This window comes from Euleptes europaea, chromosome 9 (genome assembly GCF_029931775.1).
Source record: "Euleptes europaea isolate rEulEur1 chromosome 9, rEulEur1.hap1, whole genome shotgun sequence".
Lineage (NCBI taxonomy): Eukaryota > Metazoa > Chordata > Lepidosauria > Squamata > Sphaerodactylidae > Euleptes > Euleptes europaea.
Window position 1 is genome coordinate 47,306,955 of NC_079320.1, and position 19,467 is coordinate 47,326,421.

The 19,467-nt window shown below is 41.2% G+C and overlaps 1 protein-coding gene and 1 non-coding gene across 2 annotated transcripts in view; one reads left to right on the forward strand and one right to left on the reverse strand.

Annotated features, from left to right (window-relative positions):
* The window catches only part of PDGFC (platelet derived growth factor C), a 162,857-nt gene that overhangs the window by 98,203 nt on the left and 45,187 nt on the right, over positions 1-19,467 (reverse strand). The window lies entirely within an intron of this gene.
* On the forward strand, positions 10,171-10,242 carry TRNAT-GGU (transfer RNA threonine (anticodon GGU)). The gene has a single exon. It is a non-coding gene; the product is annotated as a tRNA-Thr (tRNA).

The following is a 19,467-nucleotide window of genomic DNA, read 5'->3' on the forward strand; positions in this document are numbered from 1 at the left end:
TACGTTGAATATGTTGGCCGGAATGGTTCACCTGCTGCCTTTTGTTTACAATTCTCTCTACGAATCCATCTTATCTTTGGGGCGTTTAGGATCAGGGACCCCTGTGCTCAATCCCATCACGATTTGGCTGGCAGGGCTTTGCCATTGGGGGATATACACCTTCACAGGTTGGCACTGGCAATGGTCATTAGACGGTTTAAGACTGACCAGTCTGTAAAAGGGATGTGCGTCCGGCTAAACGCTGCAACCACTGTAAGGCCATGCCCGGGCAAGGCAGTGAAGAGATTTCTAGTTGTTAGGCCGCACACAGAGGGGTACTTTCTGATACATGTGACCGCACGCTGATGACTCGTTACCAGTTCATCTGTGTCTTTGAGGCTACAATCAGCTCTTTGCATTTTGCCCCGTCAGAATTTAGCGGTCACTCCTTTCGTATAGGAGCGGCCACGCAAGCGGCCTGAGAGGGCACCATTCCTTGTCAGATACAAGCCATCGGACGATGGCGTTCTGCGTCATATAAATCATTTGTCAGGCCTGACCATGTTTTCTTTTAACTGTGCTCCGAGTTTCAGGACCATGGCGGACAGTGTGGATCGTGGGCTCCGAGTTTCAGGACCATGGCGGACAGTGTGGATCGTGGGCCACAGCATCGTTTTTGAATGGACGTTATGCCACAGCATCTGGTTGGGGACAGCGTTTGGGCCTGGAGCAAGCTGTCCGTGTGCTGTCCGTGTTCAATGGTTCGGCCTGGAACAATGCTGTCCGCCTGGAGCAAGCTGCCTGGAGCAAGCTGTCCGCCTGGAGCAAGCTGTCTGTGTGCTGTCCGTGTGCAATTGTTCGACAACGGGACATGCACTGGTGTTCGCTGATGCCGGTCCTTCAACAATTGTTGGAAAGGTTTGGAGCTTCTCACACACAGGTTCTCCAGATGGGAGAAAACAATCTAGTACATTTTAGAGGCAAGGATCTCGTTATGGAGATTTGCCGTGAGCTGTCAGCGCTGGCATCGTTATGCCCGGCAATGGTGATCTGCTGGTCAGATCTTATGGAGAGGAGGTGCTGGAGAGGCGCCCGCAATGTGCGGCGGGTTGACGTGGCTAGGAGGAAAGTCACCAATGCTGTTGGGAGGGCAGTGACCAGACTAGGTGGAATGATCATACGCCAACGGGACATTTCCTTCCGGATGGCTTCTTTATACCGTGGGATAGCGTGCACCTCACCAGCTGGGGCATGGATTTCTGGCTACAGAAAGTTCGGGGGGGCCTAAGGAATTGGCTTCAGCTGTGAAGTGTGGCGGAAGCTGCGAGGGTCCGAGAGTTGAGTACGGGTCCGAGAGTTGAGTTCGGTCCGAGAGTTGAGTTCGGGTCCGAGAGTTGAGTTCGGTCTCCCTGCGGCTGCAGGGGCCCGTGAGTGAGTTCGGTCTCCTCGCAGCTTGTTGGCGGTTTGGCATGGGGATGTGTCACGTTGGGGGAAGCGCATGGTAATGGGGTCGCTTCCCAGGTTTTGGGAACCCCAGTTATGGGGTTTTGGGAGAGGCTTCAGGGACATGCCCTGATGGCAGGGCAGGTTGTCCGCCTCTTCCCATGTGGTGGGGAATAACACCTAGTGGCATTCGTCCTGGTGTCATCCTGGTACTGCCATCCCAGTTGCCCACAGCAGCGGCGCTGTGGGCAGATACTATTATGGCCATGATGGCACGGCCTGGGCACCTGACACATCACACATGCTGCGCCACAAGGGTCGCAGCTGTTGCCAATTCAAGTTGTGGCCCAATTTATTCCAACTTATTCCAATTCTTATTAGTTAAATGTTAATAATGTTAAATATTAATAATGTTGTTGTTTAATAATGTTTGCTGTAATAAAACTGTTAACTTTAATAGTGTGTCTGTTACTGAGCATCGGCGTTCCTTTTAATTAACCCTGGGTCAGCAATCAATTTTTTTGGCCTAGCAATTCCTGTACAGTCCAGAGAACTGGAGAATCAGTTCAAATCAGGAGTCCTACTGAGCAGTATTTCTCTCACACATACTTCTACCAGAGAGATAACTTTCCTACTCTCCTTACATTGCATCTTTATACAGCATATATGAGAATAATTACTGATGAAAACTATTAAAAAGTGGTACAAGGAAATAAGTATGCAACAAATAGCATCAACAAAAGAGGGTCAAATACCCATACCTCCTCTCTGCAAATATTTCTAATACCAATTTACCGGTAGGCTATTAGCCCTTCAAGCCCTTTTCTGCTTCCTTGCTCCAGTGGCTTCAAGCTGGTTGGATTCTTCCAACATCAAAAGTTACCAAATAGTTATTTAAACTGAATTGTGAGGTAAATGCATCACAGAACAACAATATTTAGACCCAGGAGAGAAGTTGCCGTGACAGATTCAAGTTCAATATCTCACAGCAGAACCAGAAGTGTAGCATAAAATTTCAGGAGGCCTACAGCCTGTGCTTGCAGATGTTTATTAAAACAATAAATAATTAACAAAAATAATGGATCCAGTGTACAGAGTTATTTCCCATCAATACCTGAATGTTTAGACTATCCCCATAAGTTTGATGACACAACTTACTGGAATCCTTCTCATCTGCCATTGTTTTCTTTTATTTCATTTACTCTACAGCTGGTTCGGTGGATACATTCCAGATGTCATATAAAACACAGCTGCAAAAACCACCCTGTGCCAGTTCTAAATCACAAGCATGCTCCCCAACAACAGATTACATTAGTTCTATATATAGTAAATTAAAGGCAAACTGATAACAAGGCCAAGTTAAAAATGACACACAGCTTGCATGAAGATATCATATTAAGACACTTTCCAAGTTACACAGATGTCACAGAATGGCTTAAATTCAGCGGCACATTCTGTAGACATGTAGGGAAACAAGCACAGGACACAACCCTGCCTCCACAGTCCACAAATGGACAAAGGTTCCTTCCTGAGGACAAATTACTTCCATAACTCAGCTTTTGTTTATTGAATTGAGGATTTTGAAATTAACATGCACAACTGAATTAAACCTGAGAATATGAAGGACGCAGGTCAAAAGTTTAAAGCTAAAAGTGTCAGTTTTACTTTGGTGAAAGGACAAGCTTGAAGATATCTCCTGCTTGCCTTCTGGATCAGATCAAGGTCTATTCACATTATTTTTGTAACAGTAGCCAGCCAGATGTCTCTTTATAAGCAGGTAATGGCATTCTGCTGCTCCTAGTCCTCAACACCTGGTATACATCTTGTATTCATGAAAACTTTAGGCAGCTACTGATAGACCTCTCCTCCATGAATCTGTCTAATGGCCTTTGAAGAACATCTAAGCCAGTGGCCATCATTGCAGCTTGTGAAAGTATATCTGTGGTGTTTCTTTTAATTAAAAAAAAATCATATTCCAAATGATCTTCATCGTATGACTCCTTGGATTTCAGTATGACAACGGGATTAAATTCCACCCCCATAATAGTATGCATAGTTGTACAAATCTCTATCATGTCCCCTGTTAGGAAACAATGTAATAAGTATTGTCGAAGGCTTTCATGGTCAGAGTTCATTGGTTCTTGTAGGTTATCCGGGCTGTGTGACTGTGGTCTTGGTATTTTCTTTCCTGACGTTTCACCAGCAGCTGTGGCAGGCATCTTCAGAGGAGTAACACTGTCCTTCAGTGTTACTCCTCTGAAGATGCCTGCCACAGCTGCTGGTGAAACGTCAGGAAAGAAAATACCAAGACCACGGTCACACAGCCCGGATAACCTACAAGAACCAATGTAATAAGTATTCTGAAAAGCTGGATCATTACTCACCCCACCATTTTTCAGAGCTGCCCAGAGATCCATTTAAAAAAAGGGGGGGGGGGAGAATGGTATTTGGTTGAATGGTGCTTTGTGCAGCTAGTTAGCCTTATTAAAGCTTTTTGAAATTTTGTTCTCTGAACAAAGAGCTGGTATGTTGATATGAAACAATCTTTTTAAAAAATCTATTTCAGTGGCTCTCAAATTACTGAACATAAATGTAAGGGGAATGTTGCTAGATCAGAGTAAGGGTCCCTCTAGTCCAGCCAGCACACTGTTTTGCATAGCAGCCAATGGAAATCTTCCCAGCAAGGGTATAAGGCAACAGTCCTTCCCTTCTGTTGCCCCCTCACACCAGTAACTGGTATTCTGACTCATACTGCTCCTGAATGTCGAAGCTCCTTTCAGCTACCATGACTAATACCTACTGATGGACCTATCCTTCCAAAGTCCATAAATGAATGATGCATTTTGTGAAGTGTTCTCTTTTATGTGCCTTAAATCTGCTGGTAAGAAGTTTTTTTTTGGGGGGGGGGAGGGAGGGAGAGGGAGAGGGAGAGGGAGAGGGAGAGAGAGAGAGAGAGAGAGAGAGAGAGAGAGAGAGGTGAGTAAAAGCAAACCATTTGTCTCTGTGCATTGGCTATTTTGCATTGAGGATTGAGTAGGAAATATCGCCAACTGCCTATGTACCCTTCATCACTTGCCTCAAGAACATGCTAAGCAACACTTCTGTCTGTATATGCAGCCAGGCCTACAGCAAAGCACAAACAACACGAAAACAGGAGCCCACTACCTATATAATCAAGACAGCCTACCCAAGTGAGAGACAGTCAAACACTAAGGAGATGATATGCACTGGTGAGAGCTTCTGCCAGTCTTTTGGTTGGAAGACACTCCATCACTTAGATTACCTGTTGAGTCACTTTTTTCCCCTTTCTGCCTCTCCTGCTCCCTTTTCCTCAGGTTGTCCACCTATGAAAGTAGACAAAGCACCAGAATAACTGTAATTTCCATAGACTACCGAGTATCATTGTTTCTATCAATAAGGTAAGTTAAAGAACTGCACGATTAAATAATTTTAAATTATATAGCTGGATTCCTCAAATCGCTCTCAAGGCTCTGTGAAAATACCTTCTAAAAGCATATTATTTTATCTCCCACATTATTTTAAAGAACTCAGGATTTGTTTCCAGTTTGGATTACTTAATATCCAGATGTGTGTGTAAAGTGCCGTCAAGTCGCAGCCGACTTATGGCGACCCCTTACGGGGTTTTCAAGGCAAGAGACTAACAGAGGTGGTTTGCCAGTGCCTTCCTCTGCAAGGCAACCCTGGTATTCCTTGGTGGTCTCCCATCCAAATACTAACCAGGGCTGACCCTGCTTAGCTTCTGAGATCTGACAAGATCAGGCTAGCCTGGGCCTTCCAGGTCAGGGCATCTCTGTTAATAATCTTTTCAAATCTGATCTCAAGGCTGGGACTGTTGCTCAATGGTTGAGCATCTGCTTTGCATGCAAAACTTCCCAGGTTCAATCCTTGGCATCTATAGTTAGAAGGACCAATGATCTCACTCAGTATAAGACAGTTTCATGAGTGCATAACATATTTTTAAAATTTAGTATTTGCCAAGTGTCTTCTCCAATGCTTATTACATTAAAAAAAAAAAAGACTCTGTCCAATACATATTGGTGATTTTAGTACATACAACAATTCATCCTTGTTCAAGTATGCCCTTTAATCCATTCATTAATGTTTTAAAACTTTTGTTCTTCTTTTAAACTCAGAATCAGGTCCTTCACTGGTAATCTCAAATCAGTGTACAATGTTACAAAACCCTTTCAAGAAGGCAGAAGATGAACCTCCTTGAAGTAAAGGTGCACGGAAGGCCTATTACTAGCACTCAATATTTATATCGCTAGGAAACGTGACTGCACTATAAGACTTGCATGTTGGCCTGTGGCCTATGATCATCACAAGAAGCTTTGATATCCATTTTGGAAGCTTAAACTCCGCTTGACTTTTCCCGTCTATTGCAGTTCAGAGAATAAGCAATTACGGCTAAAAGACCCAAATGACCACCAGAAAAAGCAACTGATCAGCTGTGCTGATAAACGGCAGGAAAAAGAATACAAATTAAAATGGCAAGGTTTCGACCACTACACAGACATACAGCTCTAGAGTCCTGAACAGTGCTTTCCTCTCACTGATAACAAAAAATTACAGAGGGGGTAGCCATGACAGTCTTTCAGCAAATAAACAAACAGATAAATACAAATAAAAATCTTGTGGCACCTTGAAGATGCCTTTAGCATGCCACACAATGCCCTGTTTTTCCTTTTATTCGCAGAGCCTAATGATGCCATAAGGGGGAGAAAGAAGATAAGGAAATGCAATTTATTTCTGAATGGCACACCTTAACTTTAAATCTTGAGATATTATTTCAATGCCTCTTTCCAATACCACCTCCTACATCATCTGAACTGCTCCCCCACCCCCTACCCCCCCCACAAAGTTTCTTCCACTATCCATCTTACTGCACACTCTGGAAAAGAGTGGGAATAACATCTTTTGATGACAGAATTATGCCATCTGAGAAAGTGATAGACATACTACACATTTCAGACTTGGTAAAAAAAAGAAAAAAGGAGGGTGTACTTTGCAGCTGTTGTGATCAAAAGGCACCGTCCCTAAAACTACTGTAAACACATTCATCAGATGCTGACAGCTGGGGTAAAAGTTCCATGTTAAAATGTTCCACTAAGTTCACAGGCTGTACAAATGTTTCATTATAAGAGACAAGAATCACCATAAGTACAGAACTTATATTGAGAAGTTAATGCATTCTTCTATGGTTGCATCTGCAAATATTCAAGGTCCTACTCAAGGCCCTCATATCAACTTTCCCACCACTACCCTTGCTATTACTTCTGTTTAGCAGCATAATCCAAAAATGCAGTGAAGTGCTTTTATTTGCTCACAATCTACTATCCCAATACTTAAACTTATTTTGGAATAACCACTACTGTGGGTTCTGGAGTCACTGACATTCCACAAGCAGTTATCCCCTAAGATTTCTGGAATTGCATTAATTACTTCGGCCATATAAACAAATAGATAAACAAAGTGTTAGCATCTACATCACATTATTTTCAACATTAATATATTGAAATAATAAACATTACTGATCACTCTATATCTCCTTTTGTCATGCTGTGCTTTATTCTACATGAACTATTTTAAAGAAATCAGAATTTTTCCTGCCCCCTTTTCTGCTTAGGTTCATACATACAGGCTTTTAACTGAGTCAAAAGTAAATTTATGGCTAAGAAGCCCAAGAAAATGAACAACAGGAAATTACAAAGTGTTAGATTACTTTATAATGAACCATTGACGGCTTTGCAGACAAAACAGAACTTCTTAGACCTGTAGTCTCAGTAATCATGCCCCATTAAACATGAGAGAAGTGAAACCTCCTTCAGTCAGCTTTCAGCTAGATTTCACTGAGACCCAATTAATGATTTAAAAAACCCTTTAAGTGATACTGTATCAAGATACCTCTACACTTAACTTAGCCTATAATATTCCAGCTGGCTGTTAAAGAATGGGCTATCAAAATAATACAATTAATGACATTAGGTGGTAAAATAAAGTTTTCCAAATTACAAGTTTCAGCATGTTTCATCAAAGTAAACAGATCTGGGTGGCATCTGGAGAGTGTGAGGGGAGAAAAGAGAAAGAATGTACTAACTTGATTACACCACGCCATTATTCTTACACAGGTTCAAAAAGAGGCCTACAATAAAAACTGATAATTTTAGGCTATCAATTATAAAACACTAAAACAACAAAAATTAATTGTGTGTTGGGGGGGAGTGATTTTAATGGTTTTAAAATGTGATTTTATTATGTATGTTTTTTAAAAAATTGTTAGCCACATTGGTGGCTTCTGTGAGGGCAGGAAAGTGGGATATAAATTTTGTAAATAAAATATTCTCTGCTACAGGAAACGGAGCAAGTGGCAACTTTAAAACAGCTGCAAACTGGCTGCCAGTTTCCCCCCTTAAATTTAAACAGTGTAAGAGAAATATATGCGATATTGTTTTTAGAGATTTATAGTATTCCATTGTAAGTATTTACCACATAAAACTTTGAATTTATCTGAACATTACATTTAAACTACATTTCATTTCCCCCCTCACTAGTTTAAATATTTGTTAAACATAGCATGTGATATTTTAAAACTTATGTTGCCTAAATATGTCAAAATAAATATGCTAAATTGGATAATGCTATATAGCATTAGAACATTTTCCAACTCATATTTTTACTGAAAACCCACATCCCTGATTCTGGACAATAGCAGACCACTTTTGAGGAGCATCATTACCAGTTTTGGATGAAATATAAACTCTTGCCAGTTTAAGTTGATTGTGTATCTGTGTGTTAGGTTACAAGATAACACAGTTTTTGTAAACCTATTCCTCTATAAGAATGCCCATGGTTCATAAATTGTAGCATCATCTTGTAGTCTAAAACAGTCAACTGTGGCCCCATCCATGGATACTTAAATCCATGCACTGGGACTATACTGACAGAAAACAGATAGTTCTGAAAACAGTAAAAAACTTTTTGTTGGGGGGGGGGCGTTTAAATGCCAAGCCTGGAGTCAGCAATGGGAGGGGGGGAGCTGTAACTTGGTCCATCAGGCAAGTGGTGAGAAGATGGGATTCTTGTGGGTCCCCATTTGTATATTCTAATAGTGAACTTGATGGTTCCCATCAGGCTTTTATGTGAAATAAAACAATCCAAAGACAAGGTTGGTATGTCTGCATATTCCACAAAATGAAGAAAAAAAAAACAATTAGTAAGTTGTAAAAAACTAGGGCGGAAGCTTTTAAATGTTTCTACAAGGACTGAGTATGTTCATTACCCCGAGGAGGCACAGAGAACAGGTGTTGTAGCTGAAGCAGAGAAAGGAGGGTTTGAATTAACCAGGCCTCCAATAGCTGTATTTATACTTGAGGAGAAACATGCCTTGCCCTACTCTTCATTCCTCTCTTCAGTCCAGGAGTGATTAGTTTTTAAGGGTTTCAAGTCCGGGAGGGTAACAGATACTTATGCCCTGCTATTTTACCCAGTGGGGACTCAAAGTGGCTTACAACAGCATTCTCCACTTCTCTATTTCATTCTTATACCAATCATCCTATGAGCTAGGCTAGGATGATGTAGAATGACAGGCCCCAGGTCACCCAGTGAGCTTCCATGGAAGAGTAGGGATAACTTGAATACCCTGGACTGTGAGGTGCTATGGATCATGTGCCATCCCTTACCCTACCTTATAATTTTCAATCTTAACTCTCCCAAGCAGCATAGGAAATACCTTCTCACCATGCTGCCCACCCAGGTTCAGGGTTGAATTAGAAGCTTCCTGCTAGCCTTGTGCAACACTACAGCTAAGAAGCTTCTTAGTTCCCAGAACATAGCTTCTTGAATTATGGTGCAACCTCCACTACTCCAAAGAATCATAAGTCACCAACTTGTTCCTCTTACAAACACATTTTCAACATTAATCTGAACTACCCAACAATAACTAAGCATTAAATCTAGCATTAATGCAAAACTACTCGGGGGGGGGGGGATAATTCCTGAAGGTGTAGAGGACAATAAACAAAACCCTTTTTACACATTTTTAGATAAACTTATACTTTTGTGTTCAAGAATTAAACATAACAATGGTGACACTACATGTAGCACAGAGAACCCCGCAACATTTATTTATGAGGATTTGCAACTGGCTTATTTTAATCAAGGTTGCTGTACAAACTCAATTATGCACTAGCCAGAAGCCCCTGGGATGATCACAGGCAGCAGGTGCTCTGCCACTGAGACACCGTCCCTCCGTAGCAGCAGAAAGCAAACTGTCCCGTTTTTGGAGCGACATCCCTTCCAGTACGTGAAGTCTGCTATCAGATCTCCTCTGAGACATCCCATCAAAGTCAAACATATCAGTCGTTCACAGTGGGAGTTCATTTCCAGGCCTTCTTCTGATCCCGTTTTGCTTGGTCAAAGGGCTTTCTGAAGTTATGGCATGTTGGGGGGGGGGGGGGCTTGGCTCAGTGGTAGAGCCTCTGCTTGGCACGCAAAAGGTCCCAGGTTCAATCCCCGGCAGCATCTCCAGTTAAAGGGACGAAGCAAGCAGGTGATAGGAAAGACCTTTTTCTGACTGAGACCCTGGAGAGCCGCTGCCAGTCTGAGTAGACAATGCTGACTTTGATGGACCAAGGATCTGATTTAGTAGAAGGCAGCTTCATGTGCCATGTATCATGTATCAGTGGGAAGGCCCTCTGTACCAGAGGAAACCCATTAGCAGAACAGGGAGGGGTTGTGGCTCAGTGGCAGAGCATCTGCTTGGTATGCAGAAGGTCCCAGGTTCAATTCCTGGCATTTCCAGTTAAAATTATCTGGTAGGAGGTGATGGGAAAGACTTCTGCCTGAGACCCTGGAGAGCCGCTGCCGGTCTGAGTAGACAATACTGACTTCGATGGACCAAGGGTCTGGTTCTGTATAAGGCAGCTTCATGTGTTCATGTGTGCACTCACCGTTCAACTACTTGTTTTTAAAGTAACCTTCTAAATTATCAGAACTAGGTTTTTCTCTCTTTGTCTCTTTTTTCAGGGGGCTGCCAATTACACTGTTTTTCATGCTACTTTGGCTGCCCTCTCATGGATAACACATTTGTTCCACTTAAAGCTAAACTAGAGAAGTGCGAAAGAGTTATAACTGGATACCCCAAATCTTTAATTTAATTTTAAAACAGCCTTTTTATTGTGATAGGGCTAATAGTTGCTGTGAAAGGAGGAAAATTATATCCGGAAATAGTGGTGTGTCTGTGTGTGTGTATGTTTAAAACCAGCTCTCCTACCTTGGAATCATGGCCCCAATTCAAATCAGGGTCCTGTGTCTGCCTTAGAATGAAATTAATGTTAGGAGATCTTGATCTGATCAAGGATATCTCGTGTCTCACACAGTTAAGTATCTGAAGATTCTTTGTGTACCTTTTGTTTTGCTTTGTTTATACATTTGCTGGTGCAGCCCATGTATGCAGTTCTTCACACAGTTCTTTTACATATTTCTCACTATTCTTTAGTAGCACATTATCCTACACTTTTGATTGATGAATGGGGCTCTTCCCCATTTGTACCACATTACTCAGACCTGCATATTTAAAAGGCTATGGCCGTATTTCACAAAAATACACACTATTAGGTGTGCATGAACTGCTTATTAGATAAATATATATACTCATTTGTTCCTAGCTGTAGCTCCATTTGCCATATGAATGGGAGTGGAAATAAAATGATTTAATGCTTTCACATCTGAAGAGTAACTATTTACAGAGCATGTAGCTCTTAGACATACCAAGAGAAAATCTTGAGCAGAATTATAAAAGGCCATTGCAGAAGGAACCAATGAACAAGGCAGACACCAACAGCTGGGATACCATAAGGCATAACCATTATGCTGTAATAGGTTATTAAAACCAGTGAGCACAGGAGGACTATAACTCTCCTATTGAGATACACATTTCTGCTGGTGACATGGACCTCAAGCAGAGATGTACCACTGGCACAATTCAATATACTTCAAAACTGCTCCTGATGATTTATTTGTTTCCCTCATGCCTTTATCCAAATCAGAACCCATAACAGGTGGATAAAATGAGTTTCACTGTTTTTTCTCAAAAGCTAGAGGAAAGGTCACTAAAATAATCTAGTAATCTTTTTTTAATTTCACTTGCCAAAATAAATTATATTTTCTATTAGAGTTATCATAATCTAATCAGAGGTGCAAAAGGTTAAACTTTGAAATGATCAAATGCCAGTATTGCATGCAACTTTTGCATTTGATTTTGTATTTTTCTGCACCTAATGCAAATATACAAAATCTTCACAGGCAACACACACACACATGGTTTTAAAATTGCTCTTGTCTATATGCTGTTAATCTTGCCAGAATATAGACAAGAGCCATTTTAAAACCACGTGGGTGTGTTGGCTATGAAGGTTTTGCATTTTTACATTAGGTATAGAAAAATACAAAATGAAATGCCAAGAGTTGCATGCAATACTGGCATTTGGTCATTTCAAATTTACCTTCATACAGTTATTTTACACCAATGAAGAGAGGCGAAGTTTAACCCTTTGTACCCCGATTAGATTATGATAATGCTAACTGCATGTATCTCACCTTCTAGAAAAGTGTAAACCAGGGGTGGCATCAGCATGTCCCAAGTGGGGCAGCTGCCAAGGCCCAGATGTTCCAGCAGGGCCCATTACCACCCCTGCCTATGAGGCTGCCATTCCACCTGGCTGCACACGCTGCCCAGCACCACTGGGGAAATGGTATGCAAGTGATGCATGTGGCCAGGAGCACAGGTGGCAGGAGAGCTCACAGGGGAAGGACACATGGTTAGGCAATGGTGGAGGGCCTCACAGGCAGGTGAGCAGGTGCATGGGAAGAAGAGCAACTGGGATATGGTTGTTGGGAGGGGTCCTCTGAGCTCCCTCTGCCTGTGTGTGTGTAAAGTGCCTTCAAGTCGCAGCCAACTTATGGCGACCCCTTTTGGGGGTTTTCATGGCAAGAGACTAACATAGGTGGTTTGCCAGTGCCTTCCTCTGCGCAGCAACCCTGGTATTCCTTGGTGGTCTCCCATCCAAATATTAACCAGGCCTGCCCTGCTTAGCTTCTGAGATCTGACGAGATCAGGCTCACCTGGGCCATCCAGGTTAGGGCCCCCAAAATACAAGGAACTGTCCTTGGTGTAAATAATTTAACATGAGAATGTTCCTAAAAGGTTTGGCCAAGCATCGGTAAACTAAAATATCTAAAGATAAATCATTTGTCAGCACAGCACCGCCTTCCCCCTATACTACCTTTCCAAATGAATGGTTTTAGTTGAATATAGCCTTAGGCCTTTACAAACATGTCAACAATACCACAAATACATAATAAAAGGAAAATACTAGATTAAAAATCACTAGCTTGATAATATACATAATAAAACTATGCTAAATTGATGCAATCAGAGCAATAGCTAAAAATTGCAGCAGTGTCCCAATCATCCAATGAGACCCTGCAATCATTAAAATCAACTTGCAACCAAATGAAATTTCAGTATTTGAGTGTATATTCTTATTTTCCAGACAGTGCCCACTGAGATGATACATGGAGTCATTTTATATTTATGGAATATAGAATAGTCCATTGCTAGAGAAAATTGTCATCCTACATGTAATTATTATATACCTGAAACACGTAAATTAAAAGGCACTTTCTTCTTTGCTAGAATGACTATTTCTAAATCCTTCCCATTCTTAGTACTTACACACAAATACTTGAGATAGTTAACATTCCCTCCCTGATTATTGCAAGATCATTTTAGGCACATATTAATCTGTTAAAATGTTCCATAGTGCTTAGTCCCAATAATTTATTTTTCTCCTCTCCTTCTGGATGGTACTAAATGTTACTCTGCCTTCATTTCATCGGTGCCACAGGCACATTTTGGCATACAGACCAGTATCTTCTTTTGGCACCATGAAGGGCTTAAATTTCAGCATTTCTGTTAAAGGTTTCAAACCATATCACGTGTTTCTGAAGCTACCTCTGGCTCCTGTCAGTGGTTATACCAAATTTACAACAAAATAATGGAACAATCGAAAGTTAAAGGAGATGATATGCAGAAACAGGCACAGAGCAAGGGTCTGACTAGCAAATGGTGCAATCAACTAAACTAACACTCGGCATCTGTTATAGGAACAAGCCAGCTCAGGCATTTGTATCAAGTTCAAGTAGGATACCTAGGGTTGGACAATGTACCATGCTGATAGAGCATCTTGTTGACAGCAGGGGTGGAGCATGCACACAGGGGTTCTACAAGCAAAGGACCATTCCTAGCTTGGTGCAAGCTGCTTTTATAAAAATAAACATTTGTTCCTGGCTTGAAGCAACTTCACTGGGGAGGGGAGAGACAGCTGGCATTAGCTGTAAGTGGCTTAGGTATCTGCTCCTTGCCTCTGGGCAAAATGTACAGTTCATGAATTAAGTTTTCCCCAAATGGCCTAATATTACTGCATAATCACCAGTCCTCCAAGCCAAACTTTAACAAGAAAAGGAACAGAGTGAATATTCCCTTTAGGCATCTGAGCCAACCCTGTGTGTTACTTTACTGCTTCCCCATATATTAAACTATAGAACATCAATCTACAAATCTGCAAGTAATTCAAGAAAGTGACAACTACTAATTAAGACTGATACTGGGGGTGGGGGAGACTTCAATTAAACCTAACACAGCAACATATATGGCAAAGCCAAGTTCTTACATACAGTTGAAATCAACTACTGCATAAAGCAAGCGGCATGTGTCTCCATAAGCAAATATAGGTGCTGGTGATTTAACACTTACCTCACTCTAACATGTCACCTGGATTATTATTTTAATTAAACCAATATTTCCAAAACCACAAAAATGCCTTCAAGCATAAGGAAAATAACTTCCAAATGTCATACAAAGTCTACACACTCAACAGTCCTAAAAGCACATGAAAGTGTAACAGAAATCCAGCACTTGGATAGAACAATTTACAATACCTAAGGTAAGCAAAGTAGAAGGAACCCTTACTTTTACCTTTGCTGTGTAAATATCAAGTCAACATTTTGCTACACCAGGTATACAAACTTTTACCTATATTCAACATGTATTCTACTTGGTAGTCAAACACTACTCTCCACATTGAACATTCTGAAAAAGCTTAATATATTTGTTAGGAAACGCCCCCGCCCCCAAAGAAGTATAGTCATAGAATCATAGAATCAGAGTTGGAAGGCACCACCAGGATCATCTAGTCCAACCCCCTACACAATGCAGGAAATTAACAACTACCTCCCCCCACATACCCAGTGTCCCCAACCCTCCTCCCACTATGCAGGATCCCACAATCAAAGCACTCCCGACAGATGGACATCCAGCCTCAGCTTAAAGACCTCCAAAGACAGGGACTCCACCACCCTCTGAGGCAGTGCTTTCCACCATCAAACAGCCCTCACTATCAGAAATTTTTTCCTAATGTTTAGGTGGAATCGCTTTTCTATTAGTTTAAATCCATTACTCTGTGTCCTAGTCTCTGGAACAACAGAGAACAAGCTAGTTCCCTCATCAACATGACATCCCTTCAGATATTTAAACATGGCTATCATGTCTCCCCTCAACCTTCTCTTCTCCAGACTAAACAAACCCAATTCTCTAAGTCTCTCCTCATAGGGCATGGATTCCAGACCTTTGACCATTCTGGTCGCCCTCCTCTGGACATGCTCCAACTTGTCAACATCCTTCTTAAATTGTGGAGCCCAAAACTGGACACAGTATTCCAAGTGAGGTCTGACCAATGCAGAATACAGTGGTAGTATTACTTCCCTTGATCTAGACACAATACTCCTATTGATGCAGCCCAGAATTGCATTGGCCTTCTTAGCGGCCATATCACACTGTTGACTCATGTTCAGTTTGTGGTCCACTAAGACCCCCAGATCTCTTCCACATGTACTGTTGTCAAGCCAAATATCTCCCATCCTGTACCGGTGCCTTATGTTGTTTCTGCCTAGGTGAAGTACTTTACACTTCTCCCTACTGAAATCCATTTTATTACTTATGGCCCAGCTCTCCAGTCTATCAAGGTCATTCTGAACTCTGACCCTACCCTCCAGGGTATTAACTACCCCTCCTCACTTGGTGTCATATGCAAATTTGATTAGCATGCTCTCTATTCCATCATCCATTGATCATTCCATTGAAACAAAGCTTTGAATATTTAATAGTGGACAGTTAATCAAATATTGATACATTCATTCCTTTTGCCCTTGTACCCTCTGAAGAAGTGAGCTGTGACAAACGAAAGCTCATACCCTACCAGAAATTTTGTTAGTCTTGAAGATGCTACTGGACTCTTGCTCTTTTCTACTGCTACAAAGAAGTAAGACATACTAGGGTGCAATGTCTGTTTCAGATTACATGACTCATATCCAGGGCCAGCAGCTCAAGACCTGCACATTTTCCAGTTCCACTGTAACCTGGAACTACATTTTTAGAAAGATTTCTCTCAGTAATTTGATCTGCAGGACACATTTATACAAGGACACTATTCATTAAAGTATGTCCTTGCCCAAAGAAGAAGAGAAAAACAATCACTTTCAAATTAGAGACCACAGTCACAAGCTATTTTGCCAACCATACCATTATCTATGCCCACTGCTACTTATCCTTCTCATCAAGATAAAACCCCATCAACTGGAATCTTTTCCATTTTTTTCCAAGTTCCTCTGTTCCAGCTATATTTAATAAAATGCTACAAACAGGCCTCTTTGAATGGAATTGGGAGACTCAAATTCCAATGCTCCCATGAATGCAACCAGGAGAGTTTCACTTTGTCTATAAACATTAACAAAAAAGTAATAAATCTTGTAACTCTACCCCTTAATCTTTCTCACACATTTGAACACATGCAAACAGGTGAATAGTGATTCTGTTAAGGGTATCTTGACAATATAACTCTATTGGTTAGCCTTCTGAAGGCTATTATGATGCTGTTGACCTTGTAATCGTAGTTTGTACTTACTTGGCTATTTCCTAGCGGTATTTTATAATTGTAAAGATTTAAAACATGTATATCTCACCTTCACTCCTCAAACTTAACACAGCTAACAATGCAACACTAGTTGCAAGGACACAAAATGTACTGGTCCAATTAACAACACTTTTTAAATGCACAGATTAAAAACACAATATTTAAAATGCAGAGTATAATTCCACAGAATTGAAACGCATACATAAACCAGTATGGTGTAGCATTTAGTGTCAGATTAAGATCAGCATGACCTGGGTTCAAACCCCCCCCCCACTCTACCATATAGCCTTGCCAGGTGATCCTGAGCCAGTCGTTTAATTTTGCCATTAAGTCACATCTGACTTATGGTGACCCCTGGTGGGGTTTTCAAGGCAAGAGACATTCAGAGGTGGTTTGCCTTTGCCTGCCCCCACGTCGTGACCCTAGTATACCCTGGTGGTCTCCCATCCAAATACTGGCCAAGGCTGACCATGATTAGCTTCCGGGATCTGATGAGAGTGGGCTACCCTGGGCTATCCAGGTCAAGGCCAGTCATACACTCAACTGGACTCACTTCACAGGGTTGCTCTGAGGAAACAATGGAAGAAAGATGAATGATGTACACTGCTTTGAGCCTCCAATGGGAAGAAAGGCAGGGTATAAATGACTAAAAATGAAAATCACACAGAATTAAAAAGAATGCAGTCAAATTTACCTAAGTAGCTTACAGTTCACTAGTGCCAACCCATCTATCCATCAAAGAGGCTAGATTCAGGAGCACCCTGAAGCTCTTACCATTTACTGACAGTGTAAAATAAATTAAATATTAAAAAATGCTAAAACCTAGTCCTACCTGTAAATTTTAGCCCACCTAAGGCACACCATGGAAATTTTTCACATGGTATAAATCATACACCATTCCAATAAGTCTGTGAATCCTGGAATCACATGATAGTGAACATGAAATTGGCCTTACCTGTCACCGTGGTGGGAGGGGAAGCCATCTGGGAAGGATCATAGAATCATAGAGTTGGAAGGGACCACCAGGGTCATCAAGCCCAACCCCCTGCACAATGCAGGAAATTCACAACTACCTCCCCCCTCCATGCAACTGGCCCTGCCCAAGTACTTACTTAAAGCGTGTTCTGAAATTGTGTGGAATTTCACATGGGGAACAAGATTATGCCACTACTGCAGCTATAAATTGGGTTCAGTGGCCGCCTTGAAGAAAAGTTTTGTCTGCATGATATGCTAATACACTATCTGAAAAATGTTCTTGTCTGAAAAACCACACAACATTTTTTATGCACACTGCTCTTTGGATAGTATATTTAGGCTCCAAGTCTTTCATGTGTCTAGAAAGACTTTACAAGAAACACTTGAGAACTCAGCCCAAGCTGGGGAGACCAGGATTGAGTATTTTCATTTAATAATTACATAAACAACACAGCCATGTGAGCTCTGTAAATCTGTTACTGTTAACATGCTGATGATTCCATTGTTGAGTTTGCTTTGTTTTAAAAAGAGCTTCAAATTCAAACCAGGTAGCCCCCCCCCCCCAACACACACACATACCTGGACATAGGCTTTATTTTTGCTAGCCCCTTACAATAAGAAAAAGGACAGCAGATGCTCTCAAAAAACATCAGAAAAATTGAGAAAATATACCTCTACTGAGAAAAGAAGCACCACTGAAAAGAGAGACTCACAGTACAACTACAATCTGAGTTATTGGAAAGAAAGTTCTTTCAGAGAAGAATAGAACGTACGTAAATTTAGAATACTGCTGAGTGCAGTTGGTGATGTTTATCTAGAGAATTTCTGATTTATTGTAGAGATTAAATAAGTCACTTAAGGAACATTCAGTCATTGTTGCTTCAGGGGAGGCCAGAAACTAAGCTGAATGTGGTGGGTCTATGCTGGAGACTAGAAAAAGTTGATAAGTGACAGCCAGGGCAGATGAATCAGAAGTAAACCAGAATACCCTGTAGCATCGCCCTTTAACAGCAAAAGTTGAACAGGCTTTAAGACAAAGGTTACCATTATCTTCCACAAGAATGTCATTCATGTTGTATATGTAGGAGTATATCCAATCATAGCTCAAATTATCCTCCATACTGAAAGGAAGAGAATAAATTTTGGATCCAATTACACAGACATAAGTCAACAACTTACTAGAAAGAATGTACTTGGTATGGTATGTGTGAGGTCAATATTGGGTAAAGAGGTATTACCAAAAAAATTCCAGTTATTTATTTACAATTTTTTTTCAGGCTCCCTCTCCACCTGCTTAAGGCAGCTCACAAAGTATAAACAATACAACAAAAATCATATTAAATAAAAAGTAATCACTGGCTAAAAATCTGCCATGGTATAGGTGCAGCATACCTCCAGTATCCAGAAGTAATAAAACAATTTAGAGGAGAACATAAATAAGTCAGAAAATGTAAAAAACAACTAACAGCATGAGATAACCTTTCAACTAAAAGCCTTGGGACCCTGACCTGGATGGCCCAGGCTAGCCCTATCTTGTCAGATCTTGGAAGCTAAGCAGGGTCACCAGGGTTAGTATTTGGATGGGAGACCACCAAGGAATGCCAGGGTTGCTACACAGAGGAAGACAATGGCAAAACCACCTCTGTTAGTCTCTTGCCTTGAAAACCCCATAAGGGGATGCCATAAGTTGCTGCGACTTCACAGCACTTTACACACACACAAAAGCCTTGGGCCTTGTTCCTGAAGGACAGTAAGATAGGTGCCAGGAAATTCACTGGGGGGTATTCTAGACACTAGGTGCCATCACTGAAAAAGCTATTCCTCTATAGTTGCTGCCCAGCTCTCATCTGCAGACAGGTACATAGAAAGCAGTAGGACTTGGGAGGACAATATCTAAATGTTACAGAATTACTGTGTTAAACTTGAAAATGTCAGGAATAGTATTTATAATAGAAGATACATCATAAAATTGCACATATAAAATACTGAATGTAGTAGGGAAAATATCAAAGGAGTACAT